Source organism: Eschrichtius robustus, chromosome 5, assembly GCF_028021215.1.
Source record: "Eschrichtius robustus isolate mEscRob2 chromosome 5, mEscRob2.pri, whole genome shotgun sequence".
NCBI classification, from domain to species: domain Eukaryota; kingdom Metazoa; phylum Chordata; class Mammalia; order Artiodactyla; family Eschrichtiidae; genus Eschrichtius; species Eschrichtius robustus.
In genome coordinates this window covers 2322278-2342167 of record NC_090828.1, presented here as the reverse complement: position 1 = coordinate 2342167, position 19890 = coordinate 2322278, and the positions used below count along the sequence as shown (strand labels likewise).

General features: G+C 55.3%; 1 protein-coding gene across 3 annotated transcripts in view; it reads left to right on the top strand.

Moving 5' to 3' along the window:
- TWIST2 (twist family bHLH transcription factor 2) overlaps positions 1-19890 on the top strand; it is a 50116-nt gene that overhangs the window by 25170 nt on the left and 5056 nt on the right. Inside the window, exon 2 of one of the 3 annotated variants that reach the window (XR_011074100.1) lies at positions 15883-18634. The exons of 1 other annotated variant lie outside the window; for it this stretch is intronic. The gene's annotated coding sequence lies outside the window, so the exon portion shown is untranslated. Of the gene's footprint in view, positions 1-12878; positions 15830-15882; positions 18635-19890 lie in introns of those variants that run through there. One more of the 3 variants, XM_068544115.1, reaches the window with a different exon arrangement.

The window sequence follows — 19890 nt, the reverse complement described above, 5'->3', positions numbered from 1 at the left end:
CCATCTGGCAGGGCTGGAGGGAGGCACCAGGATGCCTGGAGGGGTGGGTTCAAGTTCCCATCCACTCCCTGCCTGTGGGTGAGGGGGCTGGTAGAACTAAATCCGTGTCGCCCGCCCCTGCCTTGGTCCCCTGGGCGCCTGTGGAGGGTGACCAGGGCCTCTTGGGAGACGCAGCAGCGGCCGAGCCCTCATTAGAGGGAAGCCAAGATGGCCCCAGGCAGGACCCGCACGGGGACCAGGGGCTCTCAATGGCTTGTAACTTTCCTCCCTCCTAAGAATTTCGAAATCAGGAGGAGCAAAGCCTGGGAAAAAATGGTCGTCAAATGTTTCATGAAGTGCCTCCAGAAACGTCAGGCTTCAGGTGGGCTCTGTCCGGGGGACTCCCTTCTACTTTCAAGGGTCCTTCAGGCAGGAAGTAGCAGCCCTGGTGTGCCCGCTCCCCCGGGGACTGAGGAAAAGCCTCCCCCGCCGGGGACCGTCTTTGAACATCACGCAGAAACTAGTTCAGAAAAAGAGAAAACACCTCAGTGTTTGTCATAATGATAAACCAAAACCTGTCGAAGATAAAAGAAACAAACAAACAAACAGGCCTGTCTCATTAGGAACTTAGATCAAATTCTACATAAAGTATAAGAAAAATAAATTCAGCAAGGTTTCCAAAGAATAAAGCACATGACAAGGAGGTTTTATTTATGGGGTAGAAGACCAGCTGACGCACTGTCAATATGTGTCAGAAGCATCAAAATTGTTCCTAATCCTCCCGAGTCATGCCATTCAGCCCATCCACAGTCAAGAAAGAAAATAAATATCATCATCTCAATAGATGCTGAAAATGCATCTGAGAAAATGTAATGCATTTCTGATACTAAAATCTCTTTTTTTGGTATTTAAAGTCTCCAGAAGCTACGCTAACGATTTGTCCTCACCCTCGTGGAGAGCACCTGTTTTGAAAGCTGATGTGCCAGTCACTGCCTTGGCATGAAAGTCAAGAGCATCTTTACCAACATTCTGTGTCGTAACACTGCCTGGAACATTTAAATGATTCTGTAAAACAAGAAAAAGAAATAGAGACAGAACGACTAGAAAGCAGAACGGCAACGATGTTATTGTTCCGAGGTAAAGCAATTATCTACCTGGAAGCTTGCCCCCCTCTCCATCACCAAAAAAAGAAATCCGTTCAGAACCATTAGAACCAAGAAAGCCATTGAGGATGGAGGCCAATTAGTAAGTGAAGATAAATTTTAAGAACACCCTCATATACGCTGGCAATAACCAATTAGATTATATGATGAAACAAAAAGATGCCATTCATAAAAACAAAAAATAAACAACACCTCCTATATCCTTAACAAGAAAAGTGAAGGACTTTTTTGAAAGAACCTCTCTTAGCTGGGGAATCCAACACAGTGTGTTTTCGAATGAGAATCTCTGCTTGCCGTGAGGCTGTTTGGAAATACATACGATTGTGAAGGTGCCATTTCTTTCTCAAATTAATTCCTGTGTTTAATGTAATTTTTAATTCAAGAAAGTTATTGTCAGGGACGCAGGGAAGACGAAGACAGCGGAAAGAAGAAATTTATGACAAGGAAACGTGAGGAGGAAGGCTGGGGTGGCCAGATGTGGGATTTCAGAGCTCCGGTACTAAAATCACGGGGGCAGGCTGGGCGCCAGAAGAAAACAGCATGCAGTAGGGCCGTGGAGAGCTCGGAAACACCCCAAATCTCTGTCATCCCCAGGTATAGGTAGAGGGGGGACTATTCAGAGTGTAATTCCAAAAGAGAGGGGTTGCCAGGTCTTGCAGGAATAGCCACAGGGGTTGTGAAGACCCAGGCTCTCTGCAAATGACCATGGCCCCCAGCTCTTTTGAGGTGCCCCCCTCCCCGGATGCACCCCACCTTGTTCATGAGGCAGCGGTTCAACAGTGGACCCCGGGATCTCTGCGGGACTTGGGCCCCACAGCTGGCCTTTTGTCGCAGCCCGTCTGGAACCCCTGCAGACAGCCCACTCTTGCCTTTGGAGTTACAGTTGCACTTGACTGTCTCCCACAGTGTTCTGATCTGGAGTCAGATGGCAACCAAAGACTGCGAACTCCAGGGCAGCGCGAAGAAAGAGAGGGGGCAGCCCCGCCGGCATCCGAGCCCCTCCCGTCAGGGCCCTCCCGGGTCCTGGCCATCGTCAGGGTCCGGCCAGAGGGATGCGGGCGCTGCTCTCCATGCCTCTTGTGACAGTGCAGGTGGCAGCGCCAGGTTGATCTGTCTTCCAGGTGAGGTCGAGGTCCCCAGTTTCCTGTGGAGTCTGTTCCTTCCGGAGATAACACAGAACGGAAGCGTTTCCCCAGGACTGTGTGGGTTTCATCTTAATCATGGCCCGAAAGCTGTGCGTGGCCGTGGGGACAGATCTCATGGAGGGGACAGGACGACGGTTGGGCGGGGTGGGGTCGGTGCTGTCAGCTGGAAGCCCCACATGCCCACCACCTTTAGGAGCCCACTTTTACGTTGCATTCAATGTTACTTCTGGAGGCTGCGGTGAGAATTTGTCTGTGAAACATACCAAGTGAGGGCACGTGATCGCACAGAAGTGCTGGGACACCCAGTAATGAGAGCGAGACCATAATTCTTAAAAGACTTCTAAGTGGATAACATCAGTGGCACAGTGTGCTCCGTGCAGAGGAAGAACCCAGCAGGCGCCAGAAAGCAGGAAGGGGTCACTGCTGTGGGTGGACGCGGCTCTCTCCCCGTTGAGCTTGTGGTCTTGCGGGGACCTGAGCACCTGGAGAGGTGTGGGGTTAGTGCCGTCCTGGTGAGGTCAGTGACCAGGGCTCTGCTGGACTGAGTGGAGGTGGAGGGTCAGAAGTGGATGCCCTGTTGCTAGGGTGACCGTCCCTGCCCACATCCCCAGGACCATCTCGGTTCACTCCTGTTCTCCAAGCGTGATCAGTAACAGCGCCCCTGTCATTCTCAGAAGTGTCTCACTTCAGCCAGTGTGCCCTGTGGTCATCCTGTCCAGCACACACACACGTGCATGCGCACACACACACACACACACGCACGCACACAGCCTCCTGCCGGGGATGCCAAGCCATTCTCCAATGCTGGGAGGGGGATGTACATGGGAATCATTTGTAGATTTTTCTACAGTACTCTGTCCTCTCTCTGCCCTGCTGCCCCCTCCCCATTCCAGCGCGCCCAGCTAGGGAGGCCTGTGCTGAAAATCACTCCCCCGCCATCCTGATGTGCTACCTCCAACCCCCGAAACCAGGGACCTGGCGTCTAGATGGGGGTTAGTGGGACCTCATCCTGAGTCAAGCCCCGGTCCCTGGGCTGTGGACATCACAGCTGTGCAGACCGGGGCCCCTGGTCAGGCTGCACCGGTGGGAAGCATGCTGGACACGTGGAGGGGAGGCGGGGGGGTGGTCGGGAAGGGCTTCCTAGGGCCGGCAGCCCTGGACCAGGCACCCCAAGGCCAGAGGACACGCCACTCCCCACAAGGGAGGAGCAGCGATCTTTCTCGGGGCTCTTTTGTGCGGTTCACCTGCTCATGGCAGCGCAGGTCTCCGCGTTGGAGAACAAGACGGGGTGAAGGGAGGCCACCAGGTGCGGAGTGACTCAGGCGGGGAGGGAGGGAAGCCCCCGTATGCCCGGTGGGCAGAGAAGGACCTCGGACAGAGCCCTGGGGCCGCTGACACATTCAGGCAGGGAGAGCAAAGGGGGGTGACTGTTACTGTCGTTGCTAGTGTTGAGCGAGCAGCGGACGCTCACCCGTCCAGCCAGCAAGCCCCGTGCACTCATGCCGTCTAATGGGGGCGCGGAGGACAGTCGGCGCCCCTCCACCCCTGTGCTCCTCACGCAGCCCGTGACCCACTCACTCCCCCGTGCCTGCAGCGGCCTCTACTGTAGGGAGGGTTGTGGCGGCTCATACCTGGGCTGGGTTTGGAGGATGTGCCCACCCGGCGTGTGGTCGCTGCCCCTGAGCTGGGACGGGCTCGCCTCCCTGGCTGCGAACCCTCTGCCCCGCCTCAGCTCAGCTCCGTTCAGCAAGTACGTCCTGAGCGTCTCCGGTGCCTGCAGTTCTGTGCAAGTCCCCGTGGGAGCTCTGTCTGCACTTGTTTGTGTGCAGGGTGCTTTCTGGGGAGCTGCTCAGCCTTCAGATGGGGACCCTGGGCATCACGGGGCTGGAGGGAGGAGACGGTGCCCACCTGAGTGCACTGGGGCCTCCCGTCCACATGCGCCGCAGGCCCCACACCACCCCCACGAGTCAGGCAACGCCCTTCTCTGTCTCTCTGTCTCGTCTCTCTCTCTCTCACACTGTCTTGTTCAGAGAGGCACACAGAGTCAGGATTTAAGTCCAGGCGCCTCTGGCTCTGAGCCCCTGTGCACACCCCGGGCCCTGCTCTCCTCCTCCTCCCGACGGCTCTCACCTTCCGCTCCCAGCAGCCCAGTTCCTCCGACCCCGGGGCACCCTGTGGGACAAACTGGCCAGCTCTGTGTTCTCCTGGAAGTGCTGGAGCGCCGGCCCTTCTGCACCAGCGCTGCTGCCCACCTGCACTGACCGGCCTTCTCCAAACTGCCGGGACCTGAAATCAGACGGCGGCTGGAAAACAGATTAGGACTTTTTTCCACTTTTGTGCTGTGGCCCAAACAGAAATGCAGAAGCCGTGTGTCCCTCCCTGTGCCAGGGTGCCCGGCCTCACGAAACAGACAGCGCTCAGAAGCACGTGTAGATTTAATCTGGGTGAACGTTGACTCCTGTTGGTGTCATTTCAGAGCCCCTCAGCCCAGCTCTGACTGGCCTTCGGGGCTGCAGCCACCAACACCCAGCTCAGCCTCCTCCCTGCTCTGGCCTCTTGGCCAGGGAGTTAATGATCTGTAAAAGCACTTAAATTCATGAGGAGAACTCCTTGGGAGGAGCGAATTTGTCTGTAACTCACGGATTCATTTTGTTCCATGTGAGGGAGCTTTCAGGGAACGAATCTGCTTGGATCGCTGAGAAGTGATAACTCAATCGTAAGAGCTCTCCAAAGACAGAGCTTCTTTTCACAAAGTAGAAGGATGCTTCCCGAGGGGCTCTGCAGAAACCCAGGGCAGTCCCAGCTGCTGAGAGCCAGGGCCGCGGGGGGACAGGAAGGCTGGTCCAGGTGTGCGCCCAGGGAGAGCCAGGCTCCCAGGGGACACGCATCCGAGGGCATCTGGGTTTGACAGTGGAACCTCCTGTGTGATGGGCCCAGGGCATTGTCCGGTGAGGCCCAGGGATCAGAACCTGAGACGTTCGTCGGTTGGAGCTGCCCGGCGTGCAGAGGGCTGCCCCATCCTCAGAGCTTGAGTCCGAGAGTGTTCAGACAGGGCTGGACGCCCTCTGGTCAGCATGGCCCCAGGGGACTCAGGGAAGGGGCGGTTTGGGGCGAGATGGACATGAACATTTCTTTGATGATTCTTTCCCTCCAGCATCCGTTTTTTTCTGCTAATTCTAGAGACCTCAGCAAGGCTGTTGCATTTCTGGGGCTCCATTTTCTGCCTGTGGTGCCTGATGTCCCTTGGAGGGGAGCGTGGCATTTGTGCGAATCCTGTCTTACTGGGAAGGCGGGGCTGGGGACTGTCCCCCCCAACCACTGACGTCACCCTGTGGCCTGTCCTCACCCAGAAGCGGGGACCTGTGAGCACAGGTGGGGCGGCAGGCCCATGGGAGTGCAGACGGTGGGGTTGCCACGTCACTCATCTTAAATTCTCTGCGGATTTAAAATCCACCTCACGCTCCCTCCTCCAGCTTCTCATCTCGGAGGAGCTGGGCTGGCTTTCCTCACGTTAAATAGGAGAAATAGGGAGAGAAAGCGGAAGTGCAGGGACAGGAGACCCAGGAGGAGTGACGGCCAGCCCATCCTTCACCGCTCACCAGCTTTTAATTCCAGCAGAAAGAAAAGGATTGGGATTTTGAAGACAGATCAGGGAAAACATTCAGCGCTTGAGCAGAAGAGTTTTCTAGAAGCCTGGCCACGGAGGAACTCTGACGCCCGGGGGGAGGTGGGTCAGATGCACCCCAGCTCCTGGGGTGTCCAGAGGGGACCGGATGGGGTTTTTTTTTGGGGGGGGGTGCGGTCTCTGCCTTGTGGAGAGGGAGGTGGCTCTCAGGAATGGAAAGCTGAAGGGCTGTGTTTTTACTGGTTTCCCAGCTGTGAGATGTACGGAACTGGCTTTTCTCTCCTTTTGCATCTGCAAGACGTCAGTAATCGATGGCCGATCAGAGTTGCTCCGTGAAGCCAGGGGTCCGTGGGCGGCATGACTGGCTTCAGTCCATCTGGATCCACAACTTTAAATGCGATTCGCCTCCCCCCAGTCTCCCGGTGTTTATCTGGGTTCCTTCTAGCCTCCTTCCCTTCAGAAATAGCCCGGTTAAACCAGCCTCCTCCCCAAGAAGGCAATGCGTGTACTCACGGCATTGGGCATCTTCTGGGGAGAGAGAGGAGTCCACAGCTTTAACCAGGTCTTAAAACAGATTTGTCAGATGCCAGCCGTGCCCCCGCGGGGACGTGCGAGTGAGCTCTCAGCTGTCCCCAAGATTCTCAAAAATCACCAGACCCCCAGGGCCGTGGAGACCTCCAGCCACTTCCACCTGGGAGAAGTGAGGTCCAGCAGCTGGGGACAAGACGTGACCAAGGTCACTCAGATAGCAGGTGGCAAAGGGGAGACAGGAGGGGTTAGCGGGGCCTGATGGGACCTTCCTTTGCGAAGCAGCCTGAGCCCTGAGGCAAGTCCCAACATGGAGGCTCTGAAACTCCTCTTGGGGTAGGCTGTCCCGCCTCTTTACAGATGATGGCTGAGATGAAGGGTCCCAGGGTCAGGCAGACTCAACCCTATGTCGGCAGAGCTGGACCAAGGTGGGCCTCCCCGCAGGGCCTGGGAGTCGGGGGAGCTGCTGGAGGGTGGATGGGAAGCGCCCTCCCTGCAGCCAGCTCCCGCTCCAGGAGGGGGGTTCCAGGACCTGCGCTGAGCACACTCAGTTCCCCTTCCACCATCCACCGGTCACGCCGCTTCACCTCCCCTGGGCGGGGTGGGCAAGGAGGCAGAGGGGCCAAGGGGTCACCCACTGAGTGTCATCTGTGGAAGAAGACATGGCAGAGTGTAGAATACACACGAAGACGCGTCCCTGGGATGCTCAGGGTTTGGGGCCAGCTTCTCGCGCCTTCAGTGCTCAGACCCTCCCAAACGGGAGATGGGGGGAAGCTGTGCCACCTCCTGCTCCGGGTCCCTGCTGCCTGGTCCTGAGGGTCCCCGCCTTGCTCTCGGCCCGTCTTTGGCGCTGGAGGGGCCCCTCCTCTGGGCGTGGTCCACTCTTCCCGACCTCCCTCCCAGTGCCCACGGGGTGACCCGCCAAGGCCCTGATACATGCTGCCTGGTTCAGCCAGTTTTATTTAATCCAGGCAAAGTGGCAGAATGTGAAAAGCTGGCCTCTCGTGCGTTTATTGTGCACATTTGACCAAGGAAAGAATACAGCCCAGGAATTTTATTTATGACTCTGCCCTTGTGGCTATGCAGTGTCCTCAGTGTCTGCTGTGTCAGCCCACAGCCCAGCAGAGGATGTCTGGGTCTGGGGACTGTACCTGCCCGATGTCCTGTGGGTTGGCGCCAGTCAGCAGGTGAGATTGCGTTTGACGATCTCGAGGGTGATGATAAGAATTCGCCATCAAGATCTCCGAGAATCCTGCAAACCAGGTCGTAAATGCCACGTAGCCCTGGGGAGATGGGGTGGGGGTATATTACTGAACACTGTAGGGTCATTTCCTAAAGGGATCCAAGGTAGTTTTTACATTTTTAAAGTATATTTGTAATTTTAACTTGCAGTCTTAACTTATAAAAGCTAATGGTTTTCCCGCTAAGACGTAAAATGTGCCGTGAACTTTATTCTAAAGACCGACAGCACGGCTCCCATGCTTTCCCGCCTGCCTAGACCCTCTCCTGGGATCTGAGTCCCCAGCTGCTAGTGAAATGACATTAACCCCTGAACCCTTGTAAATATCCAAGGTCACAGCTTTACTTAGTGTTAATTATGCCTTCAACTCAACAATTAAAGTTCCTGAAACTCAAACTAAACTATATTGGCGGGGAAAGTGGTTTCCTCCCACATCTTTCTGGTTCACTAAATAGCTTCGATTTTGCTTCTCTAGTCCACAGTACAAGGTATGAGGGAGAATCCAAGTTCCTTCCCAGAAGATGCCATAGGGTTGCTGGTGCTCTGAAGATGAGCACAGTGTACGCGGTAATCCCTCATCCAACCCTGAGTTCACCTCACTCAGAATGTGAGAGAGCCAACTTTTAGGCTGTTTTCTGGAGCCAGGGGGATGTTGGGTGTGTGTACGGCACCCAGGCCGCCATTTTGTGTGCGGTTCTGGGTGATGCCCATGAGCTGAACAGGGTGAGCAGGCTGGGAGGCGAGGTGGGGGCAGTGGAAGAGTCATGCGTCTGGTCAGTGGGAACCCTGTTTTCAGCACAGAGCCCCACCAGCAGGAGAAGCTTCCCCGTGAGGGACGTCCGGAGCCGGTCTCCCAGCCACACCTCCTGGTCCTGGAAGTGAAGTGACCAGGGTGACTTCCGGGAAGGAGAAGGAGAGGCATTTGTCCAGGCAGCCCTGAAAGACCAAATTTGGAGTAAATACATTAGCAACGTCTAAGAACACGCTTGGACGAGGACGACACCCCAGGGCAGCGGTGCCAAGAGGACTTCAGTGAAAGGCCAGCTCACGCGAGCCCTGTGGAGCTTTCTTCTGAGCTCAGCGAAGACCCTTCACAAAACCCTGGGGCATCGAGCAGCGACACTGCGGGTCCCTCCAGCACGACGAGCCTCCTGAAGTCACCGTCCCGGCGGAAACTTCACACCAAGGACGCCTGCCGCTGTCCTGAGGACCAGGTGGCCTGTCACTTGGAGGGAGGAGAGGAAAGCAGGGGCGGCACCTCGAAGCCGAGTAACAACTCACCTCACCACCCTTCCAGCCGCCACATCATCTCAATAAAACAGGGTGTGAGCTCGTGAGTGAGACCCCGTTGCTACCAAGTTAACGTGGATTCACGTCATTGTGTTCGCCTTGGTGTTTTGCCCTTACGGCTGACCTTAATGACTGTTTTTTTAAAAGTTAAGTTCTTTCACACATTCATTCAGTATCTGGCTGTCTGCACCTTTCCCCCCAAAACGCTGAGCTTCCCCAGCCGTGATTCTGCTACCCGTCAACCTTCAGGACTCTGACGCCCACATTTGGAGAAAGTAGTGTAATCACATGATCAGATGGTTTCCCAAGTGACCATCTACAACCGACTCTTTGTGTTTTGGACAAACCTTTGTTCAAAAACCTTGCCTTGGCCCTTGGGGCCGACTCAGCGGCACCACCAAAGCTTGGCCCTCCCCCTCCCGCTCCCCGCACCCTGCGGGTTGGGCAGGGTGACTGGCTCCAGCCAGTGAGCTTCCGGAGCATCTCCAGAAGGAAGTGGGGGACACCTCAGTGTGTCTTCCACTGCCCGAGCGGCTGGAAGGCCACATGCCCGCAACGGTGCAGCTACAAGACGGTGGAGACCCTGCCAGCCCGAGTCCTGAGTTACCTGTGGAGCCGAGCCCCAGCCGGCCTGGATGAGCAGGGACCACACGTCACCCCGGGAGAGGCGGGACCTTGTCTGCAGTTGCAGCCTCGCCACCCTCGCCCCCACTGGACCAGCCCTGTGATGAGAGGGAAGACAGTCTGACACCGCAGGGGTCTCTCTCGTGTCCTGGAGCCTCAGACATGGTTACTCTGCTTTGCGAAATGGGTGTGTGCATTGGGAAAACTGTCTAAACTAAGTTGTTTCAGGTTCATCTTGGGAGAAGCTCAATTTCTAAAGGCACTTTTCACTAAAGTTTTTAACATATAAAACTTTTTCAGAGTGTAGCCGTGGCTTCATTTATTTGTTTACCAAACGTGAGCCTCTATACCCCAGATTTCCTTGAAGCAACTCCTGTTCGATGTTGAAAGCGTTTGGGTTGTTCTGTGCTTCCCCCAAGCATTATTCGAATTCTTATCTTTGGTTCAAGGTGTATTCGCTGATTTGCAGAGTCCTGCCTCCATTCGGGGTTTTGTTAAAGCTTTCTTCTGTCTGTTAACTTTCCTCCTCTGTATGTGCTTCCAGAGTGTTTTATTTTAAAGTGGATTCAACCTGAATTCTTTAAAACTACACAGAACATCTGTATCTCACCTATTTATTGACAAAGCCTGATTAAAGAGAGTCTGGAAGGGAAGGTGGATTGCTGGATCTAAGATTTAAAGTAGCTGCCGAATCCCTTTCTAAACATTGACCTCAACACTGCTTTCCATATTCATGGGTCTGTCTCGGCAAAAGAAATTACTATAGGATGTTAAGCTGGAGTCCAAATGGTAAATTAAAATTAAAAATGGGCAGATTATGCAAGGGAGATTCCCGCTTAAGGAGCGTAACCTTTGATTTGGTCAGAAATGTGATAGCAAATATTCAGACTTCAGCTACCCTGCTTTGGTCATAACTCCAAGGTCTCATCCCCTGTCTCTGGGTCTTAGCGCTGTTAGCTTTCTAATTAAAGTAGTCGTTTCCGGCGTTCAAACTCAGGAGTATTGTTGCAATCAATGCAAAAATACAGGGGGATATTTGGGAAATACACAGCTCTGCTTGTCACATGGGCATCTGTGATTTGCACGACTGACTGTCAGGCTGATTCTTTCAGAAAGGAAGAGAAGGGAAGTCTTGGCACTTGAGTGATTGAAAACGTTCTTTTAAGAAGAGGGAGTCCTGTCTCCTTGGGCAGGTTCCAGGGTGCAAAGAGGCTCTTCTGCATCTGCTCTCCAGTGCTCAGCCATCCCCAGAACTCCTGGAGCCGTGGAGCTGCACTGAGCAGTCACGCCCAGGAGAGTAGCGGGGTCTGATCGGACTCTGCCCCGAATTCACGCCGACTTCCGCGCGATGGGCCCGTTTGGACCAATGTGACTGCATCACCTCTACCCCCAAACTGTGAATTCAGTAGTTAACGACTGCAGCAAACTCAGGACAGAGGTGACCCTCCTTAGAGAAGGGTGCGGCGTTGTACGTCTGAGTGTTTGTACATGATATTCGTACATGTGTGGGGGTGTGTGTGTATATGTGGTACATATATACACATGTATATGGGATATGATGGCATGTGTGTATACACACAAACACACATACTGTCTAAGTACCAAAGGCCCTGAAGCCCCTCGGCCCTGCTCTGCCCCGTCCCTCCCGCCTGCCGGGTCTAGAGCAGAGCTCCACGCACGCTGTGTGCGCGATAGATACTAGTTGTTGAGCGACCGCATTTCAAAGAAAACTCTGTTGGTATTTGTACCGTAAAGTCAGGCTACTTGAGTCTCTCAGCCTGCAGTGCACGGTCATCCCAAACCCCAGGGAAGCCGGTAGGTGTGACACGGAACAGGATTCCGTCCCTGAGCGCCAGTGGCCTCATTTGTAACGTCCCCCCCGTGGATTTCTCAGCACAAGGGGAGCATCCCTTACGTGCCAGGTGCTCACTCACCTGGGGCAGGTAGAACCAGCCCACTTTATAGACAGGGGAGACGGGCCCAGGCTGCAGGCTCAGCGATGCTGGGCAGCACCGCCTTTGCAGGACGTCCCAGCGTCAGGCCTGGTCACAGCCCCGGGGCAGAGGTCAGCGCCTCCCTGTCCGGGCATCCAGGGAGGGGCTTTGTTTGCTCTCAGATGCTTTGCTCCGGCAGCCCCCAGCTTAGGAGGGGGCTCCGAAGAGCCAGTGGTTCCACGAAGCCTGTAGAAAAGAGGGGACACATTGTGTCACCACACCATCTAGGACATGGAGTCCCACTGAGGTTTGCTTCCAGAAATGCACGCACACACACGGGCGGTCACTTCTCATTCATGCCATCTTCTGTGGCTGTGTGGGAAAATACAGAATAATTCAGGGTTTTCTTTTATCCTACTCAAAAACAGTTTGAAAACACAATACATTCCGTAAGATTTGTTTGAGTCTGCTATAATTTATTTGAGCCTGCTATAATTTATACATGTGGGATTTCAATCCAGGAAATTTGGATTTTTAAAAATCGAGCAATAATGAAAGTATTTGTGTATCTCTTTACTTGGCCCTGGGGGCTGAGAGCCGTCTGGGATGAGGGCGTGACTCTAAACTCTCGCATGGAAGCCAAGGCCAAGGAGGCCCCTGAGAGCACCTGTCCCCCAAGACCTGCCCTTCCCAGACTGGACTGCTCAGTCCCCAGGGTCAGTCGGCACGGGGCGGTTACCAGTGGGCTGATAAGAGATAGTAAGTGAAGTCAGACAGAGAAAGACAAATATTATGTGATAGCACTTGTATGTGGAATCTAAAACAAATGAGACAAATGAACTTATTTACAAAACAGAAACAGACTCACAGACACAGAAAACAAACTTACGGGTACCAAAGGGGCAAGCAGGGTCGGGGAGGAGGGATAAATTAGGAGTTTGGGATTAACAGATACGCACTACTATGTATAAAATAGATAAACAAGGACCTACTGCATAGCACAAGGAACGATATTCAGTATCTTGTAATAACCTATAATGGAAAAGAATCTGAAAAAGAGTAGATATATATAAAGAATATATATGTGTATTATGGGATGACCAGTTTGCTGTATACCAGAAACTAACAGAACATTGTAAATCAACTGTATGTCAATTAAAAAGAACAGAGTCTATCGCCCACATTCACAGGTCCTTCTAGGTTCAGTGCAGACAAAGGAGCCCTTAGATTTGTGTATTGCGAAATTAGAAGTTTGACTCTCAAAAGCAAATGGTTGGGAATCACAGCTCTTAGTTGGAAGGGGAGTGATGGATGCCTTTTTTAGGAGGAAATATCTAATGCTTTTTCCAGAGGCGACACCAACTCCAGGAGCTTTGAAGATCATCAGGGTAACATTGACCTTATCCGGTGGATGGGGACCCCCGGTTGATCCTCTTCGGCTGGCAGCAGACCGCCCTGTTAATGCCCCCGGGACCCCACTCCCTCGCTGCCAGGAGTTGGAGCATCTGTACGAGATTCTTCACAGACTTACCTCGGGGCTTGCTGGCGTGAACTTGACTTCTGTTTCTGTGTCTGCTGCCCCTGGGGCTTGAGAGCCCCCAGGTGTCAGCTGGGGGTGAGAGGAGAGTCCCTCAGATTTCCTTCCCCGGCAGGTCTACGGGGTGAGCGAGCGAGGGTGCCGGCTTCACCCGCCAGCAGGAGGCCGTGGTTGTGGGCAGCGCGTGGAAGCCCAGCGGGAAGACACACAGGAGCCACAGGCCGGGGGTCGCCCTCTCGCTGGGGCCGGGAGCCGGCGGGCGGGGCCTGCGGGCTGCCTGGGAGGGGTGGCCGGTCTAGGAACGCCGAGTTCTCTCTGCGTTTGCCCTGAGACACCTGAGCGCCTGTCCTGGGGCCCATCAGATGTCTTTCGGTTGGAGTTAGTGACCGCTGGGGGCAGAGAGCCAGGCTGTGCAGGAGGAGCTGGATTCCTGCAAGTGCGAGAGGTGACGTTTAACAGCCGGGCTTGTTCGTGGACCGCTTACCGTCTCTCTGCCATTTACCTCCTAAGTGGACCGTCCGTTCACTCCCCTTCCCCTTCAGCTCTCGTCGGCCGTTAAACACGCACGTTCAGTTTTATTTCACCACGTGCCGGGGTGTTGACTTGCTCCCGTGGAACCCACCCCAAGCCCACTGCGCACACCTTTCCTCGGGACCCCGGGGCTGGCCTCCACCAGGAGGGTCAGCGCTTTCCCACCTCAGCCCTGGCCGCTCACAGCCGTGTGGCCGGTCCGGCTGGGGGTCGCTCACTCACCCCGTCCTGCTTCTATGAGCTAGTTTTACCCGAACCCCTGAGGCCCTTCCACGCTTGGGTGTGGGCTGGTCGATTTCTGAGTATGATGTTTCCCAACAGAGATAAGTTTTACTCAGGTGGTGCTGAGGTTTGAGAATAGGAAATGGGCTAAAAGTAACTGAATCCAGAGCTTGGGAAGCAAAAGGCCTTGCCGAAGGGGTGGGTTAGCCCAGCCCCTGGCTGGTCTCCGGAAAGCTGGCATATCCCTGTGCCTAGAAGAACATCCTCCCGCCAGGGCCCCCTGGCTGCTGTTGGTTTGTCAAAATCAATCCCATATCTCAAGAGGCTGCCAAAATCAGGGTTCCCAGAGATGGGCAGGACCGGGGATTGGGTCATAGTAGGATTCTTAGTAAGGTCTTTGCACTCTTCTGGATGTGCACACCTATATGCATACTATTTCAAAAGTAGCATATTTTTTTTCTGGGTGGTTAGAAAAAAGAGGGCCCAATAAAATAGATTTAGGTGCAGTTATTTCTGTAAACCATTTTGCATTTTAAAAATTGCCTACTTTTCTGAGATTAATCGGGGAACTAAAAGCTGGCAGTAGTCAGGCGGAGGTCATAGTCACCACCGATGTGTTCCTGGAAACAGTGTTTCTATCCCCCATGTTTCATCGTTTGTGGGAAATGTTCTTTCGCATTTTCCAGGCCGTGCTCCCCCGTGAGAGATGGGGTGGCACGCTCTGGAGACAGCGGGAGTCTGGGTTTCATTCCCAGCTCTGTGACCCGACGGGTTTGCAGCCTCTCCAGGCCTGGGTGTGTTTATGTTGAAGATGTGGAAATGAGGGCAGAATCCATGTAGGAAGCCAGTTCCCGGCATGCTCTCTGTGCTCCAAACGTGCAGAAGACTGCTCGCAGCCAGCCCAGTCCCCACTGCACTGGACCTGCCCTCCCCAAGGTCACCTGCTGACCGCCCCCATGGCCAGGGGCAGGTCGGAGCTCTCCCCTGCGATGCAGTCCTCCGGCCAGCATGGGGCGCTACCGGCCAGCTCCTCCGACCTCTTCCAGATGGTCCCCGCTCAGCCTCCCCACCTCCCCTGAAAGTGTGACCCTAAAGGCCTGCAACCCCCAGTTCTGCCCCCGACAGGAGGCTCAGAGATGGAGAATGAGGCCCGGGTTTGGGATCCAGAGGCCTGGGTCCAAATCCTAGCACAGCAAGGTACCCTCATCCCTTCCAAGGGGAGGGTCTTGCTCATAAGTCTGAAGCCCCCAACCCTCTTCTGGGGTTCCAAGCCGCACATCCTGCTGAGTGAACTTAGCCTTCATGGTGTCATGAAAGCACTGAGAACTCAGCCCGACCAGCACTAGTCTTATTTCCCCACAAAAGCACCTTCTCTCGTGACCCCCATTTAGTCCCTGGGGTCACGACCCCTCCTGTTGCCCGAGCTGGACCCTCGGTCACTGCTCACCTCTTGCTGATTCTCCAGCACTGCTGCGTCTCCCCGGGGTCCTCAGCCCTTTCCTCCTGGACCACAAGGGGGCCCGCCCCACCCAGGCCCCGCCGGGGTCCCCCCGTCCTGGCATCCTTGGGGCTGCCCCACCGTTATCTCGGGAAAGCCCAGCTCATCGTGCGGTGCACTCCTTATTACCCCTTTCATTGCCTCCCCACTGCTCTGTGGGTCCTGCCCATCTCTGCCCCCCCAGAATTTGCCTTCACCATTACCCCCAAATCCTCACCTTCCTCCAGCCCACCTCGCGTGTGCCCGTGCCCCCTCGCCTCTGCCCACGAGGCCCTTGCCCCTTCCCGCCCAGGACCAGACTCTTTGAAGACCCAGCACCAGCCCCTGATCCCGTGAAGAGCTCCCCAAAGCCCTGGAAACTTAATCGTTACGTTCTCTGTGCTTTTATTATGTGCCTTTTAATACTTTTATTGTAACATTTCTTATATTTTGCTATAATCATTTGTATTTATAATATTTGTATTTTAAAGTAAAATAATTGTAGACCTTTACGTACCTATATTATACCTTCATTAGCACACGTTACATTTTTGTTGTAATAATTTATTTTATTGTCTGTCCCCAAGTGAACTATGAACTGGTTGAGGACAAGGGAGCAGGCCCTCCTCATCATTACATGCCAACGTCCAGCAGGATGCCTGATGCCAGAAACCCTTCAGTTAATATCCTCTCGAGCTGGTGCTGCCGTCACTGGGACACTTGTGTCTTCAGATACTCCTTTGTCAAATGTGCAGAGACACTTATTCACTCGGTGCCCCCAGGTTTGGACCCGAGTGATGGGTGTTGTGGGCATGAAGTCGGTCGTGGGAGAGGAGGGATTTCCGGCCCAGGGTTTAGCTGACCTGAGTTCTGCTGGTGATTCTGCACCTGCCTGGTGACTTGGGATAAGTCACCCCCAACCCCAGGCCCCCATCTCCTCATCTCCGAAATGATGTCATTGGATGGACCATCCTTAAAGGCACTTCCTGTACCTCCAGCCTGAAATGGGGCGCCTGCAGGGTGACTGTTTACTCCACCCTCTAACACTCAGGAGTTTTACTTGGAAGCTGAATGTAGTGACATCTGGAGAAATCATAATTCACCGGTTAAACTAGTTCCTGGGTTTGGAGGCCTGTGGACCCGGAAGAGGCTGCATCCTCCTCGTCTCTGGTTACTCGGGACTGCTCGCCCTCACTGTCTCTGAAACGTGGGAGGACCCTTTGCAGCGTCTCATGTCTCGTGACTCATGGAGAAGAAATGGGACGGTCTCCCTCCGAGGCAGGGCTGAGGATGGGTCTGCGGGAACCCCTGGCCTTCCTGTCGCAGCTCCCCTGGGAACTGAGCAGGGCGGGCCCTGGGGAGTCTCGGGCTGCCGGGGGTGGGCTCTGCAGGGCGCTGTCTCCAGGCAGTGACATTGGGAGGCACCAAGTAGGAGGGACCTGCCTGGACGCCCAGAGGCAAGCATGCCCCCTCCCCAGCCTGTTCTCAGGGCCACTTCCCCATGGCAGACAGGTCACTGCAGACATAGCCTGAATCACTGAAGCCAAGCCCAAGCCGGGGCTGGGGGAGAGACAGAGAGAGAGAGAGGGAGGGAGGGGGAGAGAGCACTGTTTCCACTTCTAAGTGGACGTGAAGTTTGCGGTCCCCTGCAGGAGCAAGGCCAACAGCTCCCCTGCAAGCCACCAGGGAACCACAGAAAAGTCCTGGCATCATAAACGCGGTCATTCCAAGGAGGATTCCTCTTTCTCACGCATGGCGGGCTGGCTGGGGTCAGACGTCTGAGTCGTGGAGCCTGGAGAGAGGGGCCACCTGTCCCCACCCTCCTCACCCTTCCACTGACCCCAGACCCTGAACAGGGCAGGGGCCCCTGGCAGGTGGCGTCTGCAAGCAGGGGGCTTGTCTGGGACACACGGAGGGGGCAGAGAGCACAGGGGGTGTCGGTGGCTCCAGCACAGACGGGAACGGCCCCTCTGGAACCCACAGCCTGCGCCGGTGTCCGGGCAGCAGTCCTAAATGTCACACTCGAGCTGAACGCGCAGGTCCTGGAATCTTTGAGGTCCCGGCAGAGCCGAGAGGAGCAGGCAGTGCCTCAGGCATCCCCGCAGGGCAGCAGAAGCCCCTCCACCCGCTGGGGGTCCTGGGAGCCTTGTGGTATGGTGGTGGGATACCTCCCACCCAGCCGTTCCCGGGAAAGCAGGACTGTCCAGGAGGGACGGGCCACCCCCGGCAGAGAAGCTCCGGGTCTTAACTCTGGCCCCATTTGCCACCTCCTTGCCTCTCACTGGCCTAATGGGACTCACATGGCTGCAGCCTCTGTCCCACTCTTTAACAAAGGGCCCAGGGGCCTGTAAAGAGAGGCCAGAGTGTCCTGCCTTCCCAGCCGCTGCTTGGTTCAGGGACCACTTACAGCCCCTTAAAGGGCAGGGACTCCACAGGGGGAGGGAAGGACCGGGCGAGGGAGGGAGGTGGGACAGCCGTCCAGAGGAACCTTGTAAAAACGCAACAATCTCACAAGCCCAGTGCTTTCTGCTTTACATTTGCTGGGAGAGGAAGCAGTTTGCCTTTTGTCTGTCCCTCCTTCACCCCACAGGGATATGTCCTTAAACTTCTCCTTTGAAAATCAAGTTGCACTTAATAGAGTCCAGCCTATGGGAGGATGGCTCCAGGCTCCCTCGGGGCTCCCTCCTGCCGTTCTAGGTTTTAGAAGTGGATTCCCAAATAGTCATTGGGACGGGGTCCGTTTTTGTCGTTTGGCATTGCCAGTTCTCTACCCTTCTGCCCCTCGGGGCTTCCAGGCCCGGCTCACAGCCAGGAGAGGTGCCCAGAGGCCACAGGGAGGGAGGGGGCCTGAACTGGGAAGACAGAGGGCCCGCATGTGCAGGGGCAGCTGGACCCCCGCCTCTCCGATCGCCCAGGTGAGCCTGGCACCTGCCCCGGCAGGCCTCGGCCGCTGGTCCCTAAGGGAGGGCGTCCTGTTGACGTGCTTTCCCGTTATCCAGGCCTGATTGGAGCTCGCTGCTCAAAGCTTCGCATTCTCTCCAACGAAAGCAAAACCGCTCTTTCCTCCCGTCCCTGCACAAACATTTGTCACAGAAACAACCTCGGGGCAAGTGGCTCTGGGGGAATGAGCTTTGTTCTGGCCACCCACTGGCACTGCCCATCCCGGCCAGGCCAGCAGGCGGCAGGGAGGCGTCCAGCGCCTGCCTGCACCCAGTGCCCCGTGGTCTCTTCAAATCCCCTACCCAGAGGGAAGAAGAAAACCCGTCCGGCTGAGTGGGTGATCCTTCCCAGACTCCCTGCGGGGGCTGTCGCTGGCACCCCTGCTGCCCTCGCATTCAGGTGGGTGATCACCGAGGTGCAGCCAGACGAGCTGGACACGGGCTGGCTGCACAGCTGTGTCCACTGCGTGTCCCGGGCTGGCCCCGGGGGGGGTCTCTGTGTCTGGGGCTCTCAGGCAGGAGCGTAGCGGCTGGCACAGCCTCAGGGCCTGGCTGCCAGCGGGGCCCCGCCCCCAGCAGGGAGCATCATGAAGGTGGAATCCTTGTTTCTCCAGCCACGTGCCCCTGGCAGTCACAGCCCGTCTCAGCCGCGGTTCACGTCTCTGAACAGGAATGCGGATGATGTGGGCTGCGCACGATCACCCACTTCTTCCTGCTCGGGGAGCATCTCCGAAGAACTGGGATTTTGCCAGAGTGCAGGTGCTGAATGATTCCTCAGTTCCGGGCGAGACCTGCCGTCTGCATTTCTCACAAGCTTCCGTGTGTTGCCGACCCTGCTGGTCTTGAGGGGCAGAAGCTTAGAACGCACGGGAGACCGAGTGCGTTACAGAGCGCGGGTGTTACAGGGAGCCTGGAGCTCCTGGTCACCTGGGTGGCCTTCACCTCTGCTGTCTGTCTGACCTCCTCATTGTCGTCCCTCTTTCAGCAGGTATTTATTGAGCACCTACTGTGTGCCAGGCGCTGCTCCAGACCCTGGGGACCCAGCTGGGGAAGAATAGCGCCCTGCCCTCTTGGGACAGAAAGAGCGTTGGCCACAAGCGTCTTACCTGTTTGTCTGGTTTGCGGTGGGGGGGTTGTTAGATCATTTGTTGCCATGCCTGCAGAGACAGAGCCCAAGCTACTTTTCATCTGATGGAAGACGTTTCCTAGTAGTGTTTCCCGGCAGCGGGACCTGATGATAGGTGTATTTCCTGAGGTCTTAAATGCCTCATGTTTCTTTCCCTCCCCACGGGGTCCGTGGATTCTTGGGGAACAGAGCTCCGGGGATGCCATTCTTCTCCATAGGAACTCTGGGCGTCCTGGGATTGTCAGTTAGCAGGTGGTATGAGCACAGGAGAAGTCACCCCAGTCTGGTTCTTTCTTGTTTCTTTTTATGTCTGGAAGCCTGTAGGAGGTTTTCTCTAGTCTTAGAATCCAGAACTTTGTGATGTGGCTCGGTTGCTTGTCTTGTTGGATTTCCTTTCCAGAACTCGGTGTTCCTTTTAATCTGAAACCCTCGATCGTTCTTGAGCGTGGGGACTCTTCCGTCGATATCCCTCCTGTGACCGCGTCCGCTTCCTCCTTTCCACATACCTTGTCTTTTTGCTCAGATGCCGG